Source organism: Lepidochelys kempii, chromosome 4 (genome assembly GCF_965140285.1).
Source record: "Lepidochelys kempii isolate rLepKem1 chromosome 4, rLepKem1.hap1, whole genome shotgun sequence".
Taxonomy (NCBI): Eukaryota; Metazoa; Chordata; order Testudines; family Cheloniidae; genus Lepidochelys; species Lepidochelys kempii.
The window spans coordinates 88,297,347-88,314,229 of record NC_136383.1 but is presented as its reverse complement, the minus strand read 5'-3'; the positions used below and the strand labels follow the sequence as shown (position 1 = coordinate 88,314,229).

Here is a 16,883-nt window from a genome sequence, read left to right as displayed (position 1 = left end):
AATTTTTTGCTTGGGACGGCAAAAAACCTAGAGCTGGCCCTGCTTCAGGAGAAGACAGACTGCCAGCTTGATACTGGTTTGATAGAAAAGAGTCAGCTCTGACTGGGTCCTTGAAGTGGGAAATTGAGCAAGGACACAGTCTGTCCAGGATGGGACTTGGCAGCACAGGACTGGGCTGCCTGTGTAGGAGGAAGAGCCTGGTGGGGTTGTTGCCATCATGGGAAAGCAGAACTGAGGGACAGACAGCTGTCAGTGTAGGCAGATGGATGAAAGGGTCTGTCTGAGAAGATTCAAAAAATAAGGAGGAGGATGAAATTTTGGTGGATCCAGGAGCTTGAATCCATCCCTAAGGCCAAGTCTCATTCTAAAGCATCCCTAAGGCCAAGCTACTGCTAAAATTCCACACAATCAACTGGAAGACACTACAGATCCATGGTCAATGGAGTTTAAATCATTAGCAGATATATCAAATTTAGAAAAATGATTTATTTTTATTATACTATGGGTAACAAGTGACTGGCAATGACTCAGATCTGAAGTGTGTTATGTGAAAGGACTCCTAGCTTCTCAGTCACCTCCACACAACTCACATGATGCAGTCTTTCAAAAGGGGAACAACTTTTGTCAATATTTGTCAGATGCTTTAGAATGAGCCTTGTGTTTACATAAAAGCTTTTTATACTGGAAAAATTAAACAAAAATCTGACCTCTAAAAGGTCATAGTTAACAAAATGAAATGTAAGTTTCTTTGTCCATTAGTACTTGAGAGATGATTACCCAATTTACTTAGGGATATTAAAATTTAAAGTGCATAAAAATATGACCCTTCCCTTGTCCCCACCCAGTTTCTAAGGGGGGAGAAAAAGCTATAATCCTATACTTGGTCTCTGAAGTATGATCAAAGTCTAAACAACTACATTTTCAGAAAAGAATTTGGTCTAATGTGGACATTCATCACCATAGTATCTAAACAGTTTTCACAGATCTTTAACTAATTACTTTACCCTATATATTTGGTATATATGTAAAGATCCACTGCAAGATTTCAAAATTATTCATAATGAAGTCATACTCTTCTCTCTTTATTGTTCATTGAGATATGTGGGTAAAGAGAAACACACTTTGTTCTTTATTTACCGTGGATAGTTCTGTGACTCGCAAGATCACACAACATCAGTATAAATAGGAATATGGAATACTCCCTAAGGAGCAAATTCTACCCCCTTATTCATGGCAGTGAAGAGTTCCCCTGTAGCAGAACTGATGTGGTTCCATGTCCCAGTGAGCAAGAAGCACTTTGGGGACGAGTGAAAGGGAATGGACACCACGCAGGGCAGTTGCCTCACTCCCCCAACAATGTAGCACAGCACTTTAATTAGATCTGGTAAAATCTGATGGGCAGTGTTTTCACACAGTGATAACTATCGTGTGGTATCTAAATCCATATTATTAGACACCTAGCTTTAGGCATCCTAGTTTGAAAATGCAGGCCTGATGCTTTTTGGAGTTTGCATTAGTGTGGTAAGTGTTAAGTATTTTTAACAGATAAGTCAACAAGTTAAACAGATGAGCTGACAATTTGTGTCAACTGATTAACATCATAGCAGCTAGAGGCTCCTTTGACTCATCAAAACTGCAGTCTTCTTGGATGCAGAGAACACCTTTTACACATGGATTACTTTTACATGCTTGCTAAACTGACTGCCAAATTTATCTCCTACATTAAACTTCTTTGTATGAATCCCTCTTCCAGGGCTGTCACCCAGGGCATTACTTTAAAACCATTCCCCTTTCACCTTTGCTGTTTGACCTAGCCCTAGAACCTTTAGCTACTGCTAATATATACATGGCATCAGGATAGGCCAAATGGAGCACAAGATCATGCTTTATGCGGATGATGCTTTTGTTCTTGTATCTAAACTTGAAGATTTTGTTCCTAGCCTATTAAATCTAATTAATGCATTTGGAAACCTCTAGGGATGTAAAAACAATTGGAAAAAACTGGAAATTCTGGGTATAAGTAAACAAGCTCATAGGGGAATCTATGATAATTGGAATATTAAGCGCAACCCAAACGGATTAAATATTTAGGGAAAATCATCCCCAATGAGATGGAGAATCTGGTCAAAATTAATTTAGAGTCCATTTTAGCTCAGGTAGTGAGAGATTGGGGCATATGGAGATCCCATGCTCTTAGCCTTTGGGGCAAAATTAATGTCATCAAAATGAATGTGTCCTTCCCTGAACATGGTGTATCCTGAAAGGTCTCCCAGTTTCTATTCCAGTGGGTGGGAGGACAAGACTGGCTTCGTTTAAACTGCAACTCTCAATCACATTGGGAGGCTTTTCCAACTTGCAGCATTATCATACGGACTTATCTGCAGGCAGGCAGCCCTGTCACTCCAGAACATAACAGAAAAGATCACTCCCTGGGCTGCTGGTGGAACAGGAGTTGATCCATCACCTTCCATTGGCAGGAATTTTAGGTTCAGCCTACTAACATTTTGATTGTAAAATGTCCCCTACAATATTGACTACCAGACAAACAAGGCTAAAAAATGTAAATTCCACTCCTTCTCATTCATTGATGCTATACTTTGGGGCAATCCAGTGCTGAAAATGATCAAGAAAATATTAATGCAGAGAGAGTGGATGGATAAGGGGATAGCTTGGGTCTCTTAATTGTGGATCAGTTTCTCCCATTCCAAGCACTCCAGAACCAATACAACCTACCTGATGTAGCTGCCTGGCATTACCAGCAGCTTAAGCATCTCTTGAAGGACATATTTGGTCCTGATGCGCTGGGAGCACCAGAAACTCCTGAATAGGTGTTGATATGGAGAGCGCTCCAGAGGTTCACCCAATCATCTGTAGCCTGTTATGACTTCCTGGTCCAAAAGACACTCCCTAACTTAGATTGCCTGTGCCAGGCCTGGAACAAAGATTGGCATACATACTTGAACCCTAGCCCATGGGAAAGTGCCTTGCAAAAAATTAGAAACCTCTTCTACTGATCCATGATTAAGGCTGATCCAGCAGAAAACATTATTTCATTCATTCTGGTCCTCACATAGGTTTGAGTGCCTGGGCCTTACCAAAATGGAGTGCTGCTTGAGACGGGGGGCTCCCGAACCCACCCTGGCTCACATGTTTTGGGACTGTCCCAGGATACAGTCCTTTTGGCTAGAAGTAGGCAGGAGGATTAATATGATCATGGATACTTCCTTAAAAATGACTTCCCAGAGCTGTGATCCATCCCATCACCTTGGAAATTCTGAAACTCACAGAAAGCTTGGGTCTCTAGAGCAGTGCTTGTAGCCAAAGAGCTCAGATTGAAGAACAGACTGCCTCTAGGGATAGAAGACTGGCACAGAGGCTTGGATGACCTGGCAGCAAAAGTGTGCATAAATTTTTGGAGAAGTGGACTTGAAAAGATTTGATCTGACATTTTAGAAATCTTTGATTCCTAGCGGATGGAAAATGAGATGTCGCTCTCCTTTCTCCTCCACTCCTTTCTTTTTCCTCCCTTTATTTTTTGTTCTTTTTTTGCTTTTTTCTTCCCTCCCCTTATTTGATACCAATCACCCAACCTACTTTATTACTTTTGAAGTATGAAGTGGATTCGAGTATCTGAATTTACCTTCATAAGCCTAATAGTATAGAATTTTTGCATAATCAAGTATACCCATATAGGTCAAGTTTCTCCAGGGCCACCCACATACACTGCTAATGTTAGTGTGTCTACATTGGAGGCCTGTGATCTGCTATCCCTTAACACCACAGTAGAAATAGTTGGGTGGAGTTCCCTCAAAATCTGGAAACTGAGATCAGACAGAATAGTCTTCAAATACTCAAGTCTGAACAGATGGGAGTAGTAATCAGTTTCAGGTGAAGCAGTCTAAACATTCAGCGCAATTACTAATTTTGCATGCTGTATTAGCACAGTTTTTTTTCTTTCTAAATTATGTTTGCATAAGTTAAATGGTTATCTACAAAAATAAAATGACATAAGAAAATCATCACTGTGCCCTAGTATCATTGGATTAATTATTTATCAAATAAAGTGCTTTATTTTCCTTACCTCCCTGAGATCTTGCTGGCTTCTCTCTTTAGGGCAAATATACAACAGACACTTCAGCTTTTCAAAATCTCCCCTCTAAAACAAAAGTAAAAATGTAAACATTAGTATATGTATTCCTGTTTACTGTATTCTACTTGTCCCTATGGACACTGAGTGTATTTTAAATAGAATAAAGGTTTCTACAGTAGTCATGGGTATCTGTTTGAGTGGTGTGTTTATTTTGGTTTTATTTTTGTTCCACAAATGCAGGCTAACATTTCCAAGACACACATTCATTAATTAACATAATTCATACATACTGTAAAACTCTTATAAGGAAATCATTTTATTTGAATGCACTGAAATATGCAAACAATTCTAGCAATAACTAGATTGTTCTGTGAAGGATTTGGCTGGGAGTTTCAACCTACTTCATTGTGACTTTGTTACAAGTATGTTCCACTCTGACCCCACTGAATGACTTGGGGCGGGGAGGGGGGGAGGGGGAAGTGTTTGAACATGTTGACAACATTCTTCTTTTCCCCATCTTTTTGAGGTAATCATAATCTATTTTAAAATACTTATGATAAATATTATATTTTCAGGTTTCAGAGTAGCAGCCGTGTTAGTCTGTATCCGCAAAAAGAAAAGGAGGACTTGTGGCACCTTAGAGACTAACAAATTTATTTGAGCATAAGCTTTCATGAGCATTCCGATGAAGTGAGCTGTAGCTCACGAAAGCTTATGCTCAAATAAATTTGTTAGTCTCTAAGGTGCCAGAAGTCCTCCTTTTCTTTTTATATTTTCAGTTATCTTAAATGAGAAGTTTTAGTTTACTCAGATACATTTTAAGATTATACAGGAACAAAATATCTAATTTTTGTTAGACAAAAGATACACAGGAAAAAAGCTTAACAATCCCTCATTAGAACTAGATCAATAATTGCATAAAACCTGATCCTTGCATACCCAGATGTCCCGCAGAAATTAATAGGAATTTTTGCCACAAAAATGCATAGGCACCAAACCTGCAATTTGATCTGCACAGGCAGGTCCTTACACCTGTGCAGAATCCAGTGAAGTCAATGAGGCTCTTCATGGACACACAGGTCCATGGGCATATCTAAATGCAGGATTGGGACCACAGGTACCAATTATGGCAGAGTTATAGCACAAATATCAAAAATACCAACAAGCTTAGTTGTAGAATAATTGTTGATGTTGAATAAGAGATCACTTCCAAGACGTGTCTGCCTCTTCATGTGAAATATTGCCCACTGTATTACTGGACTCTTTCCATCATATCTAGACAGAAAGCAGAGTATTCAAAAATTTTCTTAAATAAATTAAGAAAATCATTCTAAGCCCTTGATCATTTACGAATCTGCTTAAGTTTAAACATTCTGTTATTTTGATTGGACTATTCATTTGGTTAAAAGGTTAACTATTCGACATTGGTGAGGCCTCATCTGGAGTACTGTGTCCAGTTTTGGGCCCCACACTTCAAGAAGGATGTGGATAAATTGGAGAGAGTCCAGCGAAGGGCAACAAAAATTATTAGGGGACTGGAACACATGAGTTATGAGGAGAGGCTGAGGGAGCTGGGATTGTTTAGCCTGCAGAAGAGAAGAATGAGGGGGGATTTGATAGCTGCTTTCAACTACCTGAAAGGGGGTTCCAAAGAGGATGGCTCTAGACTGTTCTCAATGGTAGCAGATGACAGAACGAGGAGTAATGGTCTCAAGTTGCAGTGGGGGAGGTTTAGATTGGATATTAGGAAAAACTTTTTCACTAAGAGGGTGGTGAAACACTGGAATGCGTTACCTAGGGTGGTGGTAGAATCTCCTTCCTTAGAGGTTTTTAAGGTCAGGCTTGACAAAGCCCTGGCTGGGATGATTTAACTGGGAATTGGTCCTGCTTTGAGCAGGGGGTTGGACTAGATGACCTTCTGGGGTCCCTTCCAACCCTGATATTCTATGATTCTATGATAAGCAGCTTGCTAGGGCCCTAAAAGATCAAGGAAGAAAGAGCCCATGTTTGACATTACATGTACATTCCTAGAACAGTTATAGACACTCTACAATACCTACATGTATAATTTATGCCAACATGAATTTTCTGTGAATTTTTCTAAAATGTTTTTGCTTTTGGCTGGTGTGGTGAGAGCTCCCCATTAGGGTGACCAGATAGGAAGAGTGAAAAATTGGGGGGCAGTAATTGACACCTATATTAAAAAAAAGCCCCAAATATCGGAACTGTCCCTATAAAATCGGGACATCCAGTCACCCTACTCTCCAACCAGTTGCAATATACTTGAATACCTTCAAAGAACATTTCACCATATATGCTGGGTTGTTAGTCTAGCCAGAGCACTGAAATAATTTATTTGTTTTTTAATTATCATTACTTGGCTGTCATCCATTTGGAATATATTGCAAAAACTGAGTGAAGGGCTGCATTGGCCCAGGTTAGGGGCATTCTTAAGGAGGTCAAAACTGACACATTTGGGGACAAGTATTTCATGATGGACTTGAGCATCATTATAAGTGATGTGTTTTAGTTTGGAAGATGATCTCTTGTTGTCTGAGGTTTTGCAAAAGCTATAAACTGCTATGCTGGAATGAAACAGGTATGGCCTGTCTAGCCAATTATCCTTAAGAACAGGCAAATATAAAGGTGACAAATTTAAACACTTCTGGATCTCTAGAGGAAAACCAGTAGAAAAATTAGATCTATATGCTTGAAGCTATACGTGGATGCCAGATTCATCAGGCTACCGCATCAAGCATTCACATTGTTTCAATGTTTTGTCTTTACACTGTGACCTAGTAATAAAAAAATATATTGTCCATTCATTGTAATATACAATTGACATATTGGTAAAATCACTTTACACAGATACTGAGAGAGTAGGAAAAGGAAGGTGACCTGCATCAGTGATTTGCCTCTGAAATCACATTTAAATACCAACAAATTAACACAAGACAGTGCACAAGCATGTTTAACAAAGTTTTTTATGACCAGGCCACCTGACCTTCAGAATATATTGCTTTGATGGAAATATTGTTCTCACTGTCTCAACTTCTGCAGTGCTATGTTTCCCCCAACCAATGTAATCAAAGCAAGCCTATGGATATATATGCACAAAGCAAGCCTATGGATACATATGCCCAAAAGGCATTCCCAGACTCTATGCATATATGAGCAAATGGCCCAAGTGTATAGTCTTTCCAGCTCCACATTCTCTAATGACTTGAAGAGCAGGAACCAAGGAAAAACATATTCATGGGCAAAGTCATAGTTATTGCTAAACATCAACAGGCAGCACTAGTGAAGGATTAGACTAATTCCACTCTACATGATCAGATCGAGATTTTAAACCAGATGGACGGGCGCTGTCCACAATATTATTTACATCTTAGTATTTTGAATTTAAAATAAGTTATTTGGTCTCACATTCCCAGATTAGTGATAGAAATGACATTTTAGTTTATATTAAAACTCAACCTATAAAATTAAGTGAGAGTCGGATGCACCCAAGAGAATGAAAGTTAGAAACCCTGGCACAATCATCCAAACTAGAACAAATAGAATGCAGAGAAATGTCCCTTGACCACCCTAGGCAGCAACAGTAAAACAACATTTTAATTTTCTTGAGCAAAAAGGCTCACAGCTCCAATAACCAAATTTGAAGTTTTGGCTGCCACTGAGCAAATAATCATTATTATTTTTATTTATGTGTATTACCATAGTGCCTGGGGTCCTTAATAAAAGGACCAGGACTCCATTGTGCTAGGCACTGTACAAACAAAGAACAAAAAGACACTCCCTGCCCTAAAAAGCTTACAGCCTAAATTTAAGACAAGCAGCAACAAACTGATGCAGACAAAGAAGAGGGAGTACAAGGAAACAATGAGACAATATTGGTCAGCATGACAGGCAGTGATCTCAGCTTGCTAGCTGCCTGTTAAGTGTTTTGTATGCAGTGTTGTTGTGTGAAGTTGGCCCCAGGATATTAAAGAGACAAGGTTGGTGAGATAATATCTTTTATGGGGCCAACTTTTGGTGGTGAAAGAGACAAGGTGTCAAGCTTACATAAAACTTTTCTTTGGGTCTTCTTTAGACCTGAAGAGCTCTGTGTAAGCTCAAAAGCCTGTCTCTTTCATGAACAGAAGTTGGTTTCACCCGCCTTCTATCTCTACATTTTGTGTAAGCATCAGAAAAAGGAGAGAATTATAAGGACGGATTTGAAGGAGGACAATGAGGTAGCTCAAAAACAGAAAAGAGGGTGCAACTGTGGGTTTGCTAAACAAAATGAGAAAATACTTAACACTGCAATGTTTGTTTTCATGGAAGAAAAGTAATTACAGAATAATTAACAGAGATGCTAATACAGAGCTGTTGGATACCTGCTGAAGTCTCTATATACTTCTGGGGGAATTCTGCACCACTGCGCATGTGCAGGATTTATGTCTCCCACATATTTTTTTGCTTCCCCACAGAAAAATGACTTTCTGATGGGGAAAGCAAAGTGAAGCCACCAGAGCAGTCATACGACCCTCCCCAGCAGTATGTTTTGGGTGCCCATGGCAGCTGGCAGAGAGGTAAATCGCTGTGGGGTATGGGGCAGGACTGAAGAAGACCTGGCTGGTGGCTCTTACGTTGCGCTGGGCTCAGTTGCTAGTCCCAGCTGGGCTGGAGAGGACAGGACTTCCTCTTCCCCTGCACAGTATCTGGGGCTGTGTCAGACCCACCCCCAGATTTCTCCCCTGGCTGTAGAAAGCTCTGCAAACTCTCCCCCGCCCCACGCTTCCTACACCTGTCACTCCTCAGCTGCAGGAGGAGGGATCCCTGTACAGGGAGCTGCTCCCCCATACCCCCAACCCCTGTGCATCCAGACCCCCCCCCATACTCAGATCCTCCTGACAAGCTTCACCCGCACCCAGAACCACCACCACCCCTGGATGAGCCCTCACCCCCTCACCTGGATCATCCCAAGCCACACACACCCAGAACCCTACCCTACTGTGCCCCAACCAGCTGCACATGGATCCCCACCCTACTGAGCCCCACTCCCCCAGCATCTGGAACCTCCCTCTGAGTTCTCCACACCCAGAGCCCCCAGCCAAGCTCTATCCCCCCCACACACACCCAGACACCCCCCCTGCTGAACCCCCACCACCTTCACCTGGATCCCCCTACAGAGTCCCATTACTGTTGCACCCAGAACTCCCCAACAAGCCCCTGTGCATCCAGATCTCCCCCTGCACCCAGATCCTCCACTGAGCCACCCGCACCCAGAATGCCCCACACAGAACCCTCTCAACCCACACCTGGATCCCCCCCACACTAAGCCCCTTCACACTTGGATCCTGCCTTGCTAAGCCTGCCTGCCCGCACCTGGCACAGAGGGGCAGGGCTTTGGGGTGTTTCTGTGGCAGGTCCGGTCCTTGTGCTGTATCAGGGTTAGGTGCAACCTCGCCGCTGAGTCCATATCCCAGGGAGGAGCTGCACGGTGATCCCCCAAGTCCCACCTCTGTGCAGCCAGTGGCCTGTGCGCCCCAATGCCAAGGTGGAGCTTCCACATTTATTTGACCAATAAAATTTGCAGAATTTTAAAATATTGTGTGCAGAATTTTAAAATTTTTTTGGCACAGAAATGCCCTCAAGAGTATCTATAGCAGTAAGTTTTAAAAGACACGGCCAAGTAGTTTAGTCCTGAGTCTGAGGTCCTGGATATGGTCACAGTGGAGAATCTCTTCCTAAATCTCAGTATCTTGGTGAATGTCTCAGCAGCAGAGTGCTGCGATTTTTAGGGGAAACTGATTTTAAAATTGGAGGTGGGGCAGAACCTGACAACAGCGGCAATGATTTTTGTTATGCTGACAGACACGATCACATCACCCCGGCGACTCTAGCTGCGGCTATTACTAATTAAACGCCAGCAACGTCTGCCTGCGTACAGTGGCTGCTAATGACTGAGACAGGCGGGGCCGCGCCTGGCCGCCTCCTGCCCTCGCCCTGCAGCCCCTTTCCCGCTCTGGGGCCAGTCCTGCGCCCACGGACGTCAACGGCCAACACCCCTTTGCGCTTCGCGGGGCAGGGCTGAGCCTACGTTGGGGAGCTGCCGCCGCCGCCGCCGCCCCTCGCTCCGGCCGCCGGGGGGAGTTGGCTGAGCTGCTCCGGGGCGAGCGGGGCCCGCTCTGTGGTGGCCGGGTCGGCCGATGGGACCGGGAGCGCCTGCGAGCCCTGTCCCCGCCGCGGGACCCGCCGCCCGGCCCACGCACCTTTTCCGCCACAAGCTGAGTCCGCAGAGATGCGCCAGGGCTCGGGCCGCCCTGCGGAAGCGCCGCCGCGGCTCGCCCGCTCCGTGGGGGCGCCAGGCACCGCTGAGCCCAGCCGCCCCGCGCCGCTCACGGGCAGCGCCTCCCTGGCCCGGCCCGGAGGCCATGAGCGCCGCTGCCGTGCCGGGGTCTGGGCGGGCTCGGGGCCGCGGTCACGGCGCGCTCAGGGTCCGGGCAGCAGCTGCCTCTCACGGTGCCCGGCCACGCTGTGGCTGCCCCCGTCCCGTCCGGGCTGGGTTCGCTGCGGGCGTCGGGTTAGCACCTGGGAAACGCTCTGCCCGCCTCTTAATTCATCACAAGCACCGCGGCTGTGCTAGGGAGCCACTCCCAGCAGCCCGCAGGCTTGCCCCTCGCCTTCCCCGCCCCTCCCTGGCACTTTACTATCCCGCTCTTACACCCGGGAAACTGAGGCACAGAGCAGGTGCCTACCCAAGCTCCCCAGCAACTCAGCGCAGAGCCGGGAACGGAACCCAGCCAGCCTGGCTTGTTGCCCTCAGTCTCAGCCCCAGCCCCTGTGCTGCCCCAGCTGTCATGGTTTGGTTTGGATCATGTAGTCATATAAGCCATGCTGGGCCTGACCATGGGGGCCCACTGCACAGATCAGTTTGCAGGATTAAGACAAACTGCCGAAGTGAAGAGGTGTTTAGGTTTACAGGAGGATATATAATCAAGGCCTAATTAGAAGCTGTCATCCTTATGCAGAGGTAGCTCCCTTTGGCAAGTGCAGGGGAAAGATTCCTATAAACTTCAATAGGAGTTGGATTGGAGTCAAATATTAGAGAGTTTGATTCTTATTTGTATAACACCATAAACATGCATGGCTCTACACAAAGCTCAGGGAGTCTACTTCTATCTATCCATCCAGATTCTCCACACTGCCTTGCACCTTATGTTGTCATCTACAGATATGCACAGTCGGTGTAAAACACTGTCATTTGGATCTGATTGCATTTTATATTCACTTTGCACAGAGATGTAAATAATTTCACAAAGTACAAAATAGTGGAGAATCAGGCCCCATATCTTTCACCCAGCTTTGCGATGATGATTGAAAGAAAAACAGTTGATGCTATTTTACTCACCTTTAGAAAGAAAAGGAAGAGAAAACACACATACAGGAAAATACTAACTTTACACTTAAGAGCATTTCTCATCTGAGGATTTAAATGCATTTTATAAACATTAATCAAGCCTCATGCTTCTTTTGTGATGTATGTAGTATCTGTAAGAGATGTACAACTTTGGAGGCATGGAAATCTTCAAAGACTACTATACTGTATGATATGTGGAGCACTATGGCCACACAAAATATCCTTTGTAAGTATTTATAAGTATTTATGTATCTATGTATTCTGTTTTACTGGATGCATTTCCTGTGGAATTTGGAACCACTAGAGGTGTTTAATGCAGTCTCATACACTAAGAAATTGTTTAAATTTAAAGAGCAATATACCCCCATTTGCCTTACTTATGTGAGTAGTCCTTTGAAGCTTAACCTTCTGGGGAAAGGGACATTGTCTGGTTTCACCTGTTTCAGGAGGCTTGGGAGAACAAAGTCCCCCAATCTGTGTAAAGAGTGATCCTGAAATGACTCAGGTCCCTCAAACGGGTATGAGATTTTAACCATATGGAATCATAGAATCATAGAATATCAGGGTTGGAAGGGACCTCAAGAGGTCATCTAGTCCAACCCCCTGCTCAAAGCAGGACCGATCCCCAATTAAATCAGCCGAGCCAGGGCTTTATCAAGCCTGACCTTAAAAACCTCTAAGGAAAGAGATTCCACCACCTCCCTAGGTAACGCATTCCAGTGTTTCACCACCCTCCTAGTGAAAAAGTTTTTCCTAATATCCAACCTAAATCTCCCCCACTACAACTTGAGACCATTACTCCTTGTTCAGTCATCTGCTACCACTGAGAACAGTCTAGAGCCATCCTCCTTGGAACACCCTTTCAGGTAGTTGAAAGCAGCTATCAAATCCCCCCTCATTCTTCTCTTCCGTAGACTAAACATCCCCAGCTCCCTCAGCCTCTCCTCATAACTCATGTGTTCCAGTCCCCTAATCATTTTTGTTGCCCTCCGTTGGACTCTTTCCAATTTTTCCACATCCTTCTTGTAGTGTGGGGCCCAAAACTGGACACAGTACTCCAGGTGAGGCCTCACCAGTGTTGAACAGAGGGGAACGATCACATCCCTTGATCTGCTGGCAATGCCCCTACTTATACAGCCCAAAATGCCATTGGCCTTCTTGGCAAAAAGGGCACACTGTTGACTCATATCAAGCTTCTCGTACACTGTAACCCCTAGGTCCTTCTCTGCAGAACTGCTGCCTAGCCATTTGGTCCCTAGTCTGTAGCGGTGCATTGGATTCTTCCATCCTAAGTGCAGGGCTCTGCACTTGTCCTTGTTGAACTTCATCAGATTATGAGTGACATGTGGTAAGGTTAGTGTGGGTGTAGACTATTGTTTTGATATTATGGTTTTTTCTCTGAATGATTTTGTCCTAAATAAATCTACTATGTTATGGAGGCTGGCTAGTCAATGGTAAACCCTGTCTTGGCCCATGTTAGGCATCCAAACAGCTGGTGCTGGACTTAGGTCAGACCTGCTGGGGTAAGAACAATGAATTGCAAGGGAACTGCAACCCTAAAACTCTGGTCTGCAGGGAAAGAAATGAGGGTTCCCACACACAAAGAGGTGATAGCTAGAGGCCTGAAATCTAAGCGGGTATCTTTGAGGAGACCCTAAAGGAAGCAAAGGTGCAGTTAACTCCAGAACCATGACAGTATTGTCCCCATTTTATGAGTTGTAGCCAATTAGCTTGCATTTGGTAATATGTGACTTAGGAGTTGGGTGTGTGTGTGGGGGGGGGGATTTATTAGTAATAGTGGGAATAATAGGTAAGAAATAAGTGGGAAACCAGTACAGGGGGGTAGAACTGACAGGCATGTATTAATGTAGCATATAGATAAAATATTGAGATTAAATAGGGCTGAAACACAAGACCTACAGGCCTCAGACCTGTGAGATATTCGTTTAACCAAATAAGGCTTTTGGCATAAAAGAAGTTGACAAATTAACCACTATATAACCTTGTTAAGCGTTGATGATTAGGGAAATAAAATAACTGCAAGATACCAATTACGACCAGTTGAAATACACTGGGGATTTTCATTGAAATAAGATGTCAGCAATATATTAACCACAAGCTGCTATCGTGATTAATTGACAGGTGTTAATGAGTAAGAGAGGAATTGATAGAACCTATGAAAATTGGGGCACCAAAATTTGTGGTGTGTTGAAGTACAAATATGGGAAAGACATAACAATCTCTCTGCATGTTTATAATGCTCAGTGGATATCAGTATATCCTATAATAAAAAGGGGTCAGTGGGCCTGTGTGCTAGGGAGACACACCAAGAGATGCATAATTAACAGCCACCTGATGATCATCCATATGAATATTGTAAGGCAGTGAGGTACAGTTATTGCGTAACTATGGCAGGTTATTAAAATTCTATGCATGACTGTACTAATCAAACTGAATAGATGGCTGTGGGCAGCAGTGAAAGTAAGTTAAAGGACTTACCGGTACACCAGAGTCCTGAGTGGGGGGGGCATGGCCTCAACCAGAAGAGGCAGGGCCTTAAATCCCTGGGCCCTTTAAATCTTGATTTAAAGGGCCCTGGGCTCCAGCTGCAATAGTGGTGGCTGGGAGCCCCAGGCCCTTTAAATCACCCCTGAGTTACCAGCTGAGGAGCCCTGGGGACTCCTGGCTGCTACCGCTACCCCAGGGCTCTGGCAGAGCTTTAAAGGGCCCGGGGCTCTGCTGTGATAGTGGCTGTTGGCGCCCTGAGCCCTTTAAATCCCCACCTGAGCCCTGCTGCCCGAGCCCTAGGGTAGCGGGGCTCCGGTGGCGATTTAGAGGGCCCCGGGGCCATAGCGGAGGCTGGAGCCCTGGGGCCCTTTAAATCCCTGCCAGAGCCCCACCGCCGCTACCCCAGGGCTTCGGCAGCAGGGCTCAGGCAGGGATTTAAAGGGCTTGAGGCTCTGGCAGCCACTACTGCCCCGGCCCTTTAAATTCCCTCCGGAGCCACGCCATCACTACCCCAGGGCTTCGGCAGCAGGGCTCTGGCGGGGATTTAAAGGGCCGGGACGATAGCGGTGGCTGGGGTTCCAGGGTCCTTTAAATTCCCGCCGGAGCCCTGCTGCCGCTACCCCAGGGCTTTAAATTGCCATCTGGGAAAGCCGGTCCTGGTACGGTGCACTAGCTCTTGCCAGTACACTGTATCGGCTTACTTTCACCTCTGGCTGTGGGAAGAGTAAACAGGAAAGTCACACAATAGAGCAAAATAAGGACACCCAGCACAAACTTGAAATATATTTAGGGAGAGCTGTTGCTTCATGAATCCTGACTCCTTGCTCAAGCCTTGTTTTGCCAAAGCGAGGAGTCTGGACTAAAAAGCCAGTAGCTGTCTAAACTGACAGGCTGACAGAGCCTTTGGGAGGGAGTCTAAAGAAGTTGGTCTTTCCTAGATCCAGAGAATGGTAAACCTTCGGGGAAAGGCAACATATGTGTACATTCTGTTTCTATTGTTTAAGATAGTTTTCTCTGAAATGTTTTGGTGCTAAATAAATGATACTTTGCTTTAAGGAAATTGTTTGGTCACTGCTTACTGTCATTGCTCTCAGAGGGAACAGAACTGCAAGGGCTGAGCCCAAGTCAGACCAACTGAGGTAAACATGGTTAATACAAGAGGACAGACTAGGCCATAAGTTGGAGTGGGAGAATCACATGATTCTACTCAGAGCCAGGTAACAGCTTGAGACCTGAGGAAGGGTGTTCTCAGAGAGATCTGGAGGGGTTAGAAGTCCTGTTCACCTGGTAACTGACACTTACATCATTTTGAAATTGCACCATGCATAGATTCAGAGAGTGTTAAGGTCAAAAGGGACCACTAGCTCATCTAGTCGGAATACTGTATATCACAGCCCATTACATTTCACCTGTATACCCGCTATTGAGCCCAATAACTGGTGTTTGGCTAAAGTAAAGTATATAATCCAGAAAATGATAAACCTGTGAATTACTGTATAGAATAAAGTGTATTTTAAGGCAGAAGAAGTGTTAAGTGTATTGATCTCCCATATGAAAAGAGTCATAGAATTTGCAGTTTACACACAGCAGTGGGGACTCTGATCCAAGATTTTTATTTAATTTAATTTATTTATTAAAGTGGGTGACTGAACCTAGATTTCCAACTGCCAGTAGATCACCACTCACTTCGGTGCCTAAATATAGACACAGGACTTAGAGCCTAGCTTTAGGCACACATATTTTTAAAATCTGTCTTTAGAAAGACCCCCGTGCAGAACTACATTTATCTACTTTAAAAGGACAGAGAGCTGAGCTGACCATACCACTATTTGATCCTGGTAATTATATAAAGGCTGCAATTCAGCAAAGCAGCCCAATTCAGCAAAGTACTTAAGCTTGTGTTAAAGTGTTTTGCTGAACTAGGACCTAAATTACTAACTTGATTTACTCCATAAGGCCCCCCAATTCTGAAAAGACTTGCATGCATAATTGGCTCAATTTGAGTTCAATGGGATTACTCATGTTTAAAATTAAGCACATTTGTAAATCTTTGCAGAAGTGAGGCCTAAGTTATGCTCTACTCTAATAGATTCCATATACTTGCCACCATCTGGATTATTTTCTAAAAATGTGGGAAGCAGAGTGGAAGGCTTTTCAACATGGTAGTGTCACCATGATATATTTCTTCAGATGTAATAAATTATATTTTTCCTCAAAATATACCATAAATTCTCATATAAAACTTGAATATAGACATCTATGCACACACCCCACGAAATGCCTCTATAAAAAGGATAACAAGATTAAAAAAAAAATCAAACTCAGATGTTACATCATAATATAGAAGCCCATCATGTTGTCTTTTAAAGTGTTCTGCTTTACCAGGATTGGTGAGTTCCTAAGTGAGACAGCATTTCTGCATCCATAAACCTTGTTATTTTTCCATCTCTTAACTCTTTTCCAACTTTTAACAAAATCTCAAATGACATGCTGTACTAATGCAGATAGCTGAAAACACTCTTAACCAGTTGATATCTCCTCTATAAAGTGTTCCCATATTTCTACTTCAGCAATGCATGAAACAAGTTAAAAATTACCCTGTTTAATTGTGATTTCACTATTGAAGCATGAAACAGTTTTACTTTTTATTTTAGACTTCAATACATCTAAACTACAGCTATTATTAATTCAGATACTAACCACTTACCATTAAGTAGCCATATAACGGGTAAAGGGCTTTTAGAAATAGTGGAGAAAGTCATGACTGAAAATGAATCCATGAATAAATGAGAATGGAAAAGATTAAATTAAATGACTAGTTTAGTAAAGTCCTCTTAAAATTTGTTTGGAGGGCTGAATTGAGTCAGCTCACAGCAGCAC

At 43.7% G+C, this 16,883-nt stretch overlaps 1 protein-coding gene across 1 annotated transcript in view; it reads right to left on the bottom strand.

Annotated features, from left to right (window-relative positions):
* LOC144930530 (uncharacterized) overlaps nucleotides 1-16,883 on the bottom strand; it is a 121,614-nt gene that overhangs the window by 59,072 nt on the left and 45,659 nt on the right. Inside the window, exon 2 of the mRNA XM_078852663.1 lies at nucleotides 4,082-4,156. The gene's annotated coding sequence lies outside the window, so the exon portion shown is untranslated. The remainder of the gene's footprint in view (nucleotides 1-4,081; nucleotides 4,157-16,883) is intronic.